Genomic DNA, 13,942 nt, shown 5'->3' with positions numbered 1-13,942 from the left:
GATTAATCATTTCCCAGAGGACTTTTATTTGTAACTTTTGGGGATGGCAACACATGGATGACTTTGGCTTCATTTGAAATAGTTTCTGGCTAGCTAAGCACATTCTCCTAAGGCACGTCAGCCTGTACTTCAGTCATCAAGCCATCTGCCGCCTGCCTTCCATGGAAAGAGTGACGCAGCTGAGTGACTGACCCGTCTGCTGTAGGAAGTGCCTTGGAACAATTTTAATTTTCATTAAAAATACCCCCAAACAGCATGCCTGAGCCTTGCCTTATCCTATAAACAGAGATGTCTCATGCAACTGTCACCAGTGCTTTTGGCTTTCCTGTTTCAGGATTTGGTGACTAAAAAGAAAAAAAAAAAAAAAAGGCAGCGAGAGGCTTCCCTTTCTAATTCACCCTCCAACAAAAAAGTAATGGTAGGAATGCATGTGAGGAGGCTGCTTAGTTGTCATGATCATTTTTGAAAGGGACAAATTTCTCTTCCTGAGCAGGTCTGCTGGAGGGAAGATGGGGACTGAGAGGGAGAGAGGAGCAGGGGTTTGTGGTGGGGGGATCTTCTCCTTCTTTCAGATTTCGTGCTGAAGATGGGTAGGAATCACTGCCTACGGACACACCAGCCCAGCTGGCTTCCCTGTGCCAGAAAGCACATGGATTACAGGTAAAAAGAATATATATATAAAAATAGATATTATTTAATTTTTACATATAGATACAGATCAGATAAAGAGAGAGAGATACGGCTTAGCTATAGATATCAATCTTCTGAAAGCTTGAGGCCACTGCTTGGGCGCTGCTTGCGTAGGGATATGGTGACATCTGCATGAACAGATGATTCACCACTGAGCTCCTTTCAGCTTACAAACTCGCTTTACCTTGGTCCTGCAGCCTTGCCTATAAAAGGTGGACTCCCAGGTTATACGCTGGCACGGCTGCTTACTCCGCAGCACCCATGGCTACAGTGCGACAGCACAAAATCCGGGGTCTGCTGAATGGCAGCTTCATGTCAGAGGGACCCTGGGAAATCTGAGGGTTGGGGCCAAGAAAAATCCCATCATTTGAAGAAGTAGCTCAGGGGAGCCAGAGGAGACAGGTTGTGCTGGCAGGGCAGAGGGAGTTTAAATTAACCAGAAATTTTAACTGGCAACATATGGCAGCAGTTAAAAATACACAACAGTTTTAAAAGTTAATTTTAAATTTAAATTAATATAAAATCTCTCTGAGTCCATCACTTAAGTATAAGCAATATCAGTAATTTTTCTGTTTCACTGTGAAATGAGAACATGTGGAGAAGTTCCAGCCAGAATAAATGACTGAATTACTACTTAACATATTGAACGCGACATAAAACTTGTGGCAGTACAAACCTGGCTGTATGCTTAAGTCTCTGTCTCAGAAAGGTCTCGTAATTCAGGACAAGGATGCAATGATAACGAGAGCTGGCTTACAGAGCTGGGAAAAGCAGCAGCTATAACTCACAGCTGGTGAGTAACAGCACCCAAGGACTGCACATGGATGTTAGTGGAGAAAGCTTTTTCCATTTCCGGTACAGTTATTTTTGATGTATTCACATGGTTTCACAAGGTGAGTAAAAATAAACAAAGGCTTACACAGAAAGATTTAAAGTGAGCAAAGTGCTTTTACCTGGATCTCTAAGTGCATGGGAGCTCCTCTGCCGCTGGAGTGCTGAGCTTCTCAGCAGCCTCATAGCTGCTCTGCTCAAAACCTTGCATTTTGTAGAAATTTGGAGGTTTTTAAAGAGGCCCGTCTGTTGTCTTCAGGGATCAGATGCCATACTGCAATGTTATGGCACTTGCCACACGATCAGAGCCTTACTAAGCTAGCGCTAGAGAGGACATTGCTGGGATTTATGAGGCGTTGGTGTTAATTGTTGCTGTAACTGTGCTGAAATAGGTCAAAGGTACGTTTGAAACATTCAAATGATTTATTAAAATGAAAACCAAATGGCATAATCAGCGCAGGCTGTCTGCCAGCGGCTGCCCGAGCCCCGCGCGGCAGCTCACAGCTGTCCCTGGCACCTGGAGCCAGGGCTCCCAGCAGCGCCTGGGCCCACGCGGCTCCAGCCGGTGGTCCCCCGGGGCCAGCCCCGGTCTGACCCGAGACAGCGCCTCCCCCCGAGCTTGCTGGCTCTGCTGGCTCTGGAGCCGCTCCAGCTGCTCCCTTCTCTCAGGGCTCTGTAGGAAATACATAAAATCATCCATCCCCTGGCTCCTCTCCTGTGGCTTGGCACATCAGCGCAGCTGGTGAACGTGACCCTTGTATAGCCTCGCTTGTCACCATTTACTTAATCCCCCCTTCCCTTCATCACCCTGTGAGCCCTCCCTAGCCCGGAGCACCCTTTGCAAGGAGCGGGTGCTTCAACCACACCTGGTTTGCCTCAGGTGAGCGCACTGGTACCACGTACACCTTGCTGAGAAAACGTTGCATGATTCTTGTTGCTGTGCTAAAGGATTAGCCAGGATCATGACCAGTAATACATGGGTGGGTCATCTCCATGTTGCTTTGCATGACTCAAGGAAAATTGGTTGCAACAACTCCCCTCCGGGAGGAACAATAAAGGTTGTTTCAGAAAAAGTGGAGCTGTGGCGCACGTGCCCTGACAAGCAGCAGGCTGTGCCTGAGGCTGGATCTTCGCATGGCCAAATTTAGGCATATTGAAAAAGAGTTCAGACATACTAAGAACATAAGAAACAGCATCAGGAACCAAAGGAGCGCTCCCTGTTACGGAGAAAACTGCCCTCTTCACACCTGTACAAGACCTAATCACTGGTTGAATTGATGCCTGAATCAATGTTGTTGCTTCCCAGTTGGAGTGAAGGGGAATGTTTTGGAGCAGCAAAGGCAGGATCAAGCCCCTCTCCACCTGGCAGTCATCCTCTCCCTCTCCCTGTGCACGTGGGCGCGCGCGCAGGCAGGGCGGCCCTGCTAGCCTGCTGCATCGGCCGCCCAGACCTGGGGGAGGCGTGAAGCCATTCCCACCTCACCATAGCTGTTTGGTTCTGGTTCCACACGCCATGAAGGTGGGTGCCAGTGGACAGGGCACGACCATCCTTCGCACTTTTGATCTTCCTGAGCTTTCAAGGCAGTTGCAAGCAAAATTGCAGAACCTTTTTACCTTTTGCTATGCTAAAGCAAACCCCATACCTTTGGTCATAGCAGCCACCTCCCAGAGCAGACACCAACTGCTGTGTGCTGGGTAAGACCATATCTTTGAAAACAGAGATGAGAGCGAGGAAGAGCACTTGGATTATGAAGACAAGTTACTCCTGTTGGGTGCCAAGGGGAGCCCTGAACTGGAGAACCAGGGAGCCCGTGACCCAGCATGGTCCTGATCTGTGGGGGCATTTGGTTGGGAAACAGCCCCAGAGGCTGTGGGGGCTTTTCCCATGGTTGGAGGTCACTGAACAGATGAACAGCCCCTTGCTTTTCATCTTTCCAAAGCAAAAAGCAGCAGAAATGGGTAGTACAAATGCTGTTGCCATGAGCGCCCTGTGAATTTTGGGGGTGACGGGGCTATGAGTGAGTTCTCCCTTCACTGCCGTTGCACAGTGCTGGATGTTTCCTTCTTACTTTCTGCAAAGGATGGGGGGGAAAAAACTCCCTTGCTGCTGGTAAATGTATGGCTCTTCTTTCAGAGTTATGCAAGATTAGGATTTAACATTTATGTATTTTCATTGTGTAAGCTACTTAAGCAGAAAAGGTCACACTGGACAGATAATTTGAAACAGATGAGAAACATTTGCCAGTAGGGTGAATGCCAGTTCCTGAGTGCTGGAACTGGGTCAGTTCCTGAGAAAATTAGGCTGAAAAAAAGCATAGTTGGGATTTGCAACAATAGGGCTCCACGATGCAGCTGCCAGTGCTGGAGAACGTGGGGAGGAGCAGCAAGTGCAGCTCCGTGCTGAAAAGCGCCTGCCCACCCTGCCTCCTCCTGCCTCCTCCTGCCGAGTCCAGCTCCGTTTGCAAACTACAGACTTTTTCCCTCTCCTTGCGCCATTGTGCTGGTACCTGATGCTAGTGCTGCGTTCCTCCCCCTGCCAGGGTTACCGCAGTCCCCAGGCTGGTCCTGGAGGAGGAGATTGGCTGGGGGCAAGCTGGGGAGGATCCGTGCCCTGTTCCAGCGGTGCTGACTGGAAGCACTGCCCGTGAGTGGGAAAGAGATGTGTCTCGGGGCACGCACACCTCTGCAAAGGCCACGTGCTCAGACCTTGGCGTGTACTGACTGAGCTTACGGGCTGTAGCTGTCAGCCATGCCCTAGGAAGCTGTGGGAAACACAGGAGAAATCCCTGCACGTGCTGGACCAGAGCCTCACGGCCTTGAGCTTCGGGCAGGGACAGGCAGGTGATTTGCATCTTACTACCTATTCTGCAAAGTGGATAAGTTGCAAAAAACTCATACTTAAGGTGATGACAAGCTCATGGAAGAAGGCAGTAATAAAAATAACACCTTCTCTGGCTCACCAGCACACAAGTGGCAGGGTGCCCTGGCAAGCCCCTGTGCACCAAGCCATCCCCGAGCACGGCGGCCGGCATAGCTGCTGCTTGTGCCCTGCACCCGCCTTTCTTGGGAGCCCCATGGTATCAGCAGCAAGACACCCCTGAATCCAGCAACGGGCAAAGCCACAGGGATCTTTTCCCATTCACATGGCTGCCTTCCCCATTACAACTGTATTTGGAAGCACCATTGACTTGTCCGGTTTGCTCATGAATGAGATTTTTTGGGATTTGTCAGCCAGGTGAGTGACTCCTGGGGTCACTACCTGCTCATGAACAATTCACAGGAGCTTCCACCTCCTCCAGGAGCCTGGCCACATCCCAGAGCCTCACAGCTGTTCTACAGGGGCAAGATTAATAAAAGAGCTAAAGCTCAAGGAAGACAAACTTGTAAAGGTGCCTCCAGGCTGAACAAGAGATCTCGAAGAGCAGAGAAGGCCCTGGGCTGGGTCCTTGGCAGGTGCACGCAGAAATTAAAAAGCACTTCTGTAAAACTCTGATTTTGTTTGAGGAAATAAAGGAAGAGCAGCATTGCTGCTGAAACATCTCATTACAAATGGCAAAGTGGTTGGCAAAGGTTGTTATTGGAGTTAAGTCCAAAATATGGGTTAAATCCTTTTTTGGTTAAAATATACTTGGTACACTCACCCCAGATGTGCTAAATCTGTTCTGCCAAGCAAGCTGTTGCCTTCCTATATTAAAATATTGAGATCTAATAGTTGAGAAAAAAAGCTTTTAACTTCGCAATTCCACTCCATGTTTAGAAGTAGCTTCCCATTGACAAAATAAAAAATAAAAAATAAAAAAGGCTCCAGCTATGAACAGACGTATTTGGTATTGAACAGCATGCTTCATTTCATCCAAATAGATGGTTTTGAAATTGCCAATAGCCTGAAAAATCAATGCTTTGTAAAAGCCTCTTAACTACCTCATGTTTCAGAGAAGCTAGTCTCTTTTATACAGCTTGCATTAAAAAAGCTCTTTCCAAGGTGCCGGAAATAGGACTCAGCAATTCCAAACAAAGCTGTGGCCTCCAGCCCAGCATTATGAATTGCACTGAAAAGGGGGTGTCACCACAAGGAGACACGCTAGGAAGAGGAACACAGGGGAGTTGCAAGAAAAATCCCTCCCTTGCGTTAATAAATTAAATGCTTATGGCCCCCATGGGAATGCAGGAAATGATGAAAGAAATCTAGACTCTCTCGCAAATGCCCAGTATCAATATTTATTCTTTTGGTGAGTGGAGACCTCAGTTTTCCCTATTTTTTGCTGATGACTACTGCTGGGGACTAATCCTGGCTTAGGTGGCATCTCAAAGAACGGAGAGCAACTGTTTGAATGTGCCTGTATCACATAAGCCATGCTGTAGAGCTGGCACTGCTGAAATCTCTGCTTTCTGTAATCAAGGTTTGTCCCAGAAAGGTCCATCCAGCTGAAGGCCAAACATCAGGCACTCGCTCTGCCTTTCAGCTTACTCTGCCACGTAAGAGGCACCCCTTACTCATGCCAATCATATCGGGTTCCTGTAATTGCTGATGGAAAGGTGTCTGTGTAGAGAATGGCTCCTGCCTTGGGAGCACACCCTGACCAAAGTGTTCACAACCTGCTGGCTCCTGTCTTCACATCGCACCGAGTCATCGGCTTCTGCTCCTCGAGCAATTTCTTCATAACCTGCATGTGTCCTTTGCCCACACGTGGACTTGCTCTGACTCTCCCGCCCATGCAGCTGGGCTGGGGCTGGGGGTTTAGCAGAGCCCATGAGAATAATTTCATTCTTATTCAACAGCAGCTTTTAATAAACAACTCAGTGACTAGGTTCTACCCTGGCACACCAGTGCACGTAAAAGTTTTGTAGGAAAAAATATACAAGGCAGGCTGAGGAACTAGACAGCACTGACCAACGTGTGTAGCTGTGTCTGGGAACCAACCTGCAGTGACGATGGGCTCCAGGGGCGAGGGATGCGCAGGGAGGACTGCAGGGATGCTGGGGACCACTGAGCTAGAAGGGGATCAGGAGCACAGCCTGGCGTGTCAGAGCCCAAATTCTGCCGCTAAATGCACCAGGTCGTTACAGGAAGAACTGAAATGAAGACACAAAACTGGCAGAGTAACAACTGATAATAAATGAGCCACAAATACATTCAGACAGATATGCAAAAGAAGCTAAAAAATACCTCCAGAACAGGAAAGCCCTGACATAGCTCGCAGCAGGAGCTGAGGGGGACAAAGAGCTGCCCTGTGTATGCGTGCAGAGCTCTGCAGCACAGCTGCCCTTGGCAGGCCTGGCTGGTCCCAGCACCACGAGCACTGGGCGCAGCGCTCGGCCATAGGATGCAGGGATTACAGGGAAGATCTGTGCATTCCCGGCCCCTGGAAGGTGCCATTTCCCCGTTCCTCCTGTTCCCCCCGGTCTGCAGACTCAGACCTGTGCTGCCTGGAGGCCACGGGAGCTGCTGGCCCTGAACTGGGAAGCCCAGGGCTACTCCAGGACCACTTTCTGCTCCTCAGGCACATGCAGATGGAAATAACACCTTGTACCCATCAGACTGAGCCTTGAACACTTCTGGAGCAGAGAACCTGAAAACATCCAAAGATAAACTGCTCCCACCCACACTGTCCTCCCCTACCTGTCCCGCAGGTCAGGCAGGAGCTGAGCACAGCCTCCTGGGCACCAGGCTGTGACCATATAGTTGCTCATTAAGAGTTACAAAACATCCTGCTGGGATGGCTGATCCCTGCCAGGGCCACAGTCAGCCTTTCACCTGTGATGAATGCCCAGGTCTCAGCCCAGCCTCTCTCCAGCAGGATGCTGCTGGCAGGTATTGCACCAGCATCGCACTCCCTACTGGCCACCTCCCCTGCCTTGTGCCAGCTTTTTTCCCAGCAGCCTTTGCCCCCCAAAATAGATATTTTTTTTTGTATTCTGCCTGTGTTTCACAGGACAATGGTAATTACTTCCAATCTTGTTTTCAGGTTGCCCCAGAATTAAATAAATGAATAAAAAAAAAGAGGTCTAGAGAGTTATTATGAAAGCAGAAACATTTCACGGGAAGTGCTCTCACGGTAACTGGGAAAACAAGCCTGGCAGTGGCACAGCACACTGCAAATCGGCCCGAGAGCACGGGTGGGTAAGGAGATGCGATGAGCAAAGCAGTGTGCCTGATGTGCAGCGACCAGCTGCCTCTGCCGGCACCAGCACCGACAGTGAAAGGAGCCAGTGCTCCACCTCAGCTTTCAGGCTGCTTTGAAATAAGAATATCTTTATGGCTTTTGCCTCTCTGCATAACTTTTTAAAACTGAATTTTCCTCCACAAGCCTCCAAGCCCTTGGGACAAGCAGAATAAGTGTCCCTTTCCTTCCCCTTTAAACTCCATCCAGTGTCTTGTACTGGAGAGTTTACAGGGATGTTGGCAGAGGGCCTTCTGGCTCAATCACTCAATCACTGTGCAGTGGGAGTAATGAGTGTAAAAGACACATTGTCTGTGCAGCTGAACGCCCTCACCTGGGGTACTGGGGGATCTGGCAACTCCCACTCCATTTTTGCCTCCTGCCTTCGTCTCCAGTGAGGATGCAGTGCTGCAGCACTGCCACTGCCCTGGCCAGGGCAGGCTCTGCCAGGGGCTGAGCAGCAGTCACCCCGCCAGCCGCTGCTGGGTCCCCAGCGCACGCAGGGCAGGTACAGCCCCCAGGGAGCCCTGGACAACCAAGCAGCCCCAGGAGGCTGGCTGGGAGATGTGTTCCTTCACCCCTAAGAATGTGGCCAGTGAGTCCTGGAGGCACTTTACAGTCAGAACCTGATCCTGCCTCTGCTGCCGTGAGCAGGAGCTGGCAGCTAGATCCAGAGGGATGAGCACAGGGTCAGCGCATGAGCAGGACAGCTGGCAAACGCAGGAGAAAGGGCAAGGTCCAAATCACTATCACAGACTGGTCCTTGAACCCTGAGCTGCAACCCAAGGGATATAAAAAAGCATTTGCCCTGGGGGAAGGTGGTTTTCCTGGAGCTCAGGATGCCTTTGGAGGGATCAGCGGTGCTGGCCTGCTCTCCCATGCCTTCTGTATCTCATATGGCAGCCAGGGATCACCAACGCAAACAGTGACCCAAGCTTTGGTGTCTCACACGAACAGCTTACTGGTGTTCAAAGGTACTTCATTAATTGTTTTAATAAAGGTACAAAGTTTGGCCTGATGGTGATCAAACCCAGAAGAAATTATTTTTATTTTAAAAAAAGACACCCCAAAAATGTTGAAGGGGTTTCTCCTTTTCAAATGCAAATCATTTGACACCTCCCCCAAAAGAGCAAGCATTATCCCAGAATAACCACTTGGCCAGGACACACAGCCCCTCGGCAGTATCTGCTGACAGCTCTTACCAGTCAGTGCTGATTTAGGACAAGCCTGGATACTGTTAATTATATTAAAAGCTGTTTAAGTTTTCCCATAAAAGGAAAAATATGAGAAGATATTTAAGTTAGTAATGACCACGGAAAGGATTTCAGAACAGCCAGAACATGGCTTGCAAGGGATAAGGCACATATCTGTTCAAGTAACAGTGGTGTAAACACGCACAAAAAAAGTATAAACATGCCTATCTGAAAATCTGCAATTCAAGCATCATCTTGAAATCTGAGCAGATGCAAAGTTATTTCAAGAACACAAACATCAGCACCACTAAAAAAGAAAGAAGCACTCAAAAACTCTCAAGTTCATATAGAAATGCTGGTATGCATAAATCTGTCTTCTGCATTACACCTGAATAGCTACATTAAGTTTCAAGCACACACATAACACAATAAAATCATAATATAAAGCACACAGATTTCCCACCCCATTAGGCTAAATGCAGCTGAGCGAGTTGCTGAGATTTAATGCTGATCGCATAGTTACGGCTTACCATAATGTGTCGGGGTTTCCCTTTGAGGCAGGTGACACGCAAGATGGAAATATTTACTAGCTCTAAAAAAAGAAAACTGGAACAGCAAAATGGAAGAAAAAGTCCTGTATATGTTCCTCTTTCTAGAGAGCAAGTTTCAAGCAGCTGCATCTGAACAGCCAGCCTGAAAGTGTTTTGTGTATAGGATGCACATGAAGAAATAGGGAAGGGAAGACAACCACTGCTCACTCCCCGTGGCAGGCGTCTGGCTCAGCATCCCCTCCCAGACAGCAAAATAAACACATTACACACAGGCGATAAACAGCCCCACACCAGCGTTTGAGGGATTTTCCTGCCACAAGATGCAATTTGATCAGAAGACCCTGATTAATGTGAACTGAAGTTTTTTGTGGAAATACGCTGGTTCCAGCTAACTTCTGACAGACTCCTGCTTGGCTGCCAGCCAGCTCGCAGCAAGCTGCTGGTAACAGAGTGATCCCAGCACGGGGACAGCGTCACAGGCAACCGGCAGGCAGCAAGCGGCTTGCTGCGGGCTCAGGTCTCTAAGGTCTGGGCTAGGCACTCTGCTGTGAGCAGATGGGGAAACCTTGAAAATCCTGGCTGGTCTCAGAGGTTGCAGGTCTCCCAGCTCCCATCACCTGCAATGTGGTGGCTGCTGCAGCTCTGTGCATCCTGAACCAATGCTCAGCATCCCAGCTACGAGCAGGTGAGTCTCCACAGGCAGACGGAAGCTGGACTGCTTTGTTTGTGGGGAAAAAGGGAAAAACTAAACAAAACTAAGTGTATGAAAGTAAAACACTAACTTTTTCTCAAATAGGAAATTTTGATCTGTGCTTCCCCTGGGCATGAAACTCCTTCTCATCAAGAAATAGCTTTGCTCCATTGCTATTTCCCATTAAATACGTTTTGACCAAGATCCTGATCAAATGACTGCTGCTTTCAGACAGGAGCAGAGCAGGTGCAGATGGAAAAAACCGCCCCAAACAGTTACATGCAGAAGTGTAGGCTGGAGCTGATTTACTGAGAGATCGAGCTGCACCTCCTGAGAGAAGATGCTGGCAGTTCAGCTATCAATTACAGTTCTGAAGGAGGAATTGCTGGCAGGACTGCTCTCCAGGGAGGTGCAGGTACAGCTGGTTGGTCTTCCCCAGCACTGACAGTTATTGGCCAGTGAAATCAGGAGGAGGTTAGATTTCACCAGTATAATTTAGCTTGTGGATGCTCTTACATACGTTTGTTCTTTCTACTCAAAGATCTACAAAAGCACAGGGGATTTCTGAAGCCAGAGCCCTGGGTAGGCCATCCCCATGCAAGTCTCCTCATGATCCTTTTTAGTAGGAGCTGTGTCGGGCTGGCCCTTTGGAGGAGTTCACAGAGCCGCATTTGCACCAACCACAGCCTTTTTATCTCATGGTAAAACAAAAAAAAACCCAAAGGAAATACATCATCTTTGACATAAAGCAACTGATTCAGTATCGATAAAGGAGTACTAAATTGCAAGAACCAAAAATCTGATGTCACGGAGAACATGCATTGAGTAGTCCAGTGAAAAGGTGAATTGAGGCAGTACTGAACAGCTGTAAGAGCAATGATTTATTGGTCTGGTCCTTCCAGAGACACTACTGCAAGGGCCTATAAGCAAACAAATGCCTGGGCTCCCATTCAGCAACTGCTGAGCATACAGGGCTCCTAACACCCAACAAGCCACCTCTTCCAGGACTCCTGCAACTGAAAGTCAAGTGTGTCCCAACGTCCGTTGTGTACCCCTATAACGGCTGGATTTGGGTCCTCAAGTTGTCAGGTATCAGTGCCTGAACTCCCTGGTGCATAACTTCAAGTTACAGGGATGCTGCAAGCCAGGGCTTTGGAAAGCCCCCCCCTTTCTGCTCTCAGCAGGAGATTGGAGTATGACACCTCACGGTCACAAGTTGTTCTCACCCTGCCACGTTGTGCAACGGATTCACAGTTTACCCTCACTGAGGTAAGATTATAATGTTTGCTGTAATAAAGGTTATGCCCACATGCAAAGTGAGGAAAAATAGGAGAGAGCGTGGTTCTTAATCAAAACAAAACAGCTCTCCTACTGCATTTCTCACGCTCGGGCACCGTCAGAGGCACCGCCACCTCCCAAAATAAACGCGGGCTGGGATAGCTCAATAGCAGATCAGTTACTGGTGGGAAAGAAATAGCATTTGCCCAGCTTCCCCTTGCAGGCAGGGCTCAACCTGTTCAAAGACTGCTTGGGCATGTCACACACAAAAATATTGGCCAACATCTAGCATTTTAAGTCTAACGCTTGAGAAATGCAGAACTCCTAAAGGTACAGGTGCTTGTGGGTGTGTGAGATTAAAAGCCCAAAGATCATCATGCTCTTTCCTCCTTGCTCTGTTTTCTGCCACTGGTGCTATGACTCTGTAGTTGGGGCTCGCCCTATGTTGCTCAGAATTGATCTTGTATATTTAAGTAATACTACAAAGATGTACAGCAGGAAAAAGTATTTCAACAGACTTGAAATATACCAATACAACCTTCATCAACAGGTTAATCAATTACCACTTACAAAATGGATTTCTGCTAGAAGAGGAAGATTCCTCTTAATAGAGGAAAGGAAATATGTATTTTAATGAAAGGACCGCACCGGTTTGCCTGATTTGTAAAAGACATTCCTTAAACCCATCAGTGCAGCAATCTGCACTCTCATAAAAATGAGTTGTGCTCTCCTAAATTCCTCACAAGTTGACTGAGCGGTGACTTTAGGGTACACTTTTAATCTAACTATAACCCTGAACCTTGAAGTGTTGCCTTCTGAAACAACTCCCAGCCCTGCACCAAGAAAGGTTTTCTACAGAAACCCCTGGGAACATGCTGTGGGAAGAGAGGCACTCTCTGCTGCTTTCTTAGTGAAGTCATACTTCCCACTAAGTCCCTGAAGACATGAAGTCCCTGATCCATGCATTGGCTCAGCCCAAACCATTATATGATATGGCTCATTGCAAACCAAACTGTATTTAAGAAAACAGGGCTTGAAGAAAACCCATATATTGCCAGGAACAGGATAAGTAGGAAAGGTCTTCACAGACATTCAACCATTTAAATGGTCATGCCTTCACTACCCCAGGACATTGCCTTTAATTACACAGGCTGGGGTTGGAGGCAGCGATGGGCAGGGGTTACCGGCCCTGCCGTCCCTGCTCGGGCCAAGAGCTGCTGGTTCAGCCTGGTGCCCACCCTGCCCGCCCTGCCTTGGGCAGAGGGGCAGCTGCGGGAAAGGGGAGAGCGCTGGGGATACTGGAATGGTTGTGCGTGTGCTGGAGGAGAGGAGAAGGGGCTGGAGTCAGAAGAAAGAGGCTGCCCAGCACAACAGGGAGGTTGCTCCAGAGGAAGCAAGTGAGCCACAGCTCACAAGGGAAACTGCCTTGGCTTATCTTCCAGCCCACAGCATCTGTCCCTCATTGGCTCCCTATTTTATAGTCTGAGAACACCAAGCATAAAACGAATTTTCCCATACTTTTAGGTTTTCTGTCTGTGAAGGTCTGGCACAGAAAGCATTCACTGGAGGTCAGAAATTTCTCCCACCAGGATGGACTACCCAAGAGAATATAAGTTCGCCATTGCCTTCTTCCTGCTGTGAGGGGGAAAAAAAAAAAAGGAAAAAAAAAGGCAAGTAAATATGCTCCCCACTCTTAATCACTTTTGACAGCCTAATTTCAAACTCCTTATTTTGGTTTGAAATGTGTCTCCCACACTGTTTAAAAAATTTCTGGCCCGCAGCAGCACTTTTTCGTGGGTGTTTTTCATGGTACTGCAACACATGAACTGCTACTCAAAACTGTGAGCTTAACTAAACAGTGTGGTGTGGGGCAGGGTAAAAGTGCCTTTAGATTCCCTCGGTCCATCAAAATCACAGCATGCCTGACAAATAAACTAGCAACAGTGATACATTTTCGTATCAATCCAGCTGTTCATTTTGGAAATGTCAGAGCATACTCGCTTGTGAAGAAACATCCCGCCCTCTGTCCTGCCAGCTGAGAGGCGTGCCTGTATGCGCCCCATCCATTTCCCTTAAAAGAAAAACAAAAAATAATAAAAATCACTGGATTTGGCACAAACTACCCTCCACAGCTGTCTAAAGCCTGCTGGCCAGACAGCTCTTCCCAAGGCACTGTCCTTGGGAGACCATGAGCCAGCAAGCACAGCAGTGCGGAGCAGACCTTGCAGAGCGGGATGCTCACCGAGGCAGCACGAGCAGATGCCTGCCAGCCTGAGCAGAGCAGAGCCAAGGCTGGAAGGGACCTCAGGAGATCATCTAGTGCAACCTCCCGGGCAGAGATGAGTCAGACTCGGTAACAGGCAACTGGTTTAAAGTTTAAGCAAGATACAGTTTAGACTTCATTGAGGCAAGGGTTATAGAGGATGCAGGTATGGAGCTCACCTAGTTTGGAGAGGGGGCAAAGGGATGCTGAGACTGTAACAACACTCGGCGGTGCTGATGGAGGCTGATGGAGAACTGAAACCCCTTCAGGCAGCCCTGACCCCC

Source organism: Phalacrocorax carbo, chromosome 11 (genome assembly GCF_963921805.1).
Source record: "Phalacrocorax carbo chromosome 11, bPhaCar2.1, whole genome shotgun sequence".
NCBI lineage: Eukaryota > Metazoa > Chordata > Aves > Suliformes > Phalacrocoracidae > Phalacrocorax > Phalacrocorax carbo.
This window is presented reverse-complemented; position numbering follows the sequence as displayed.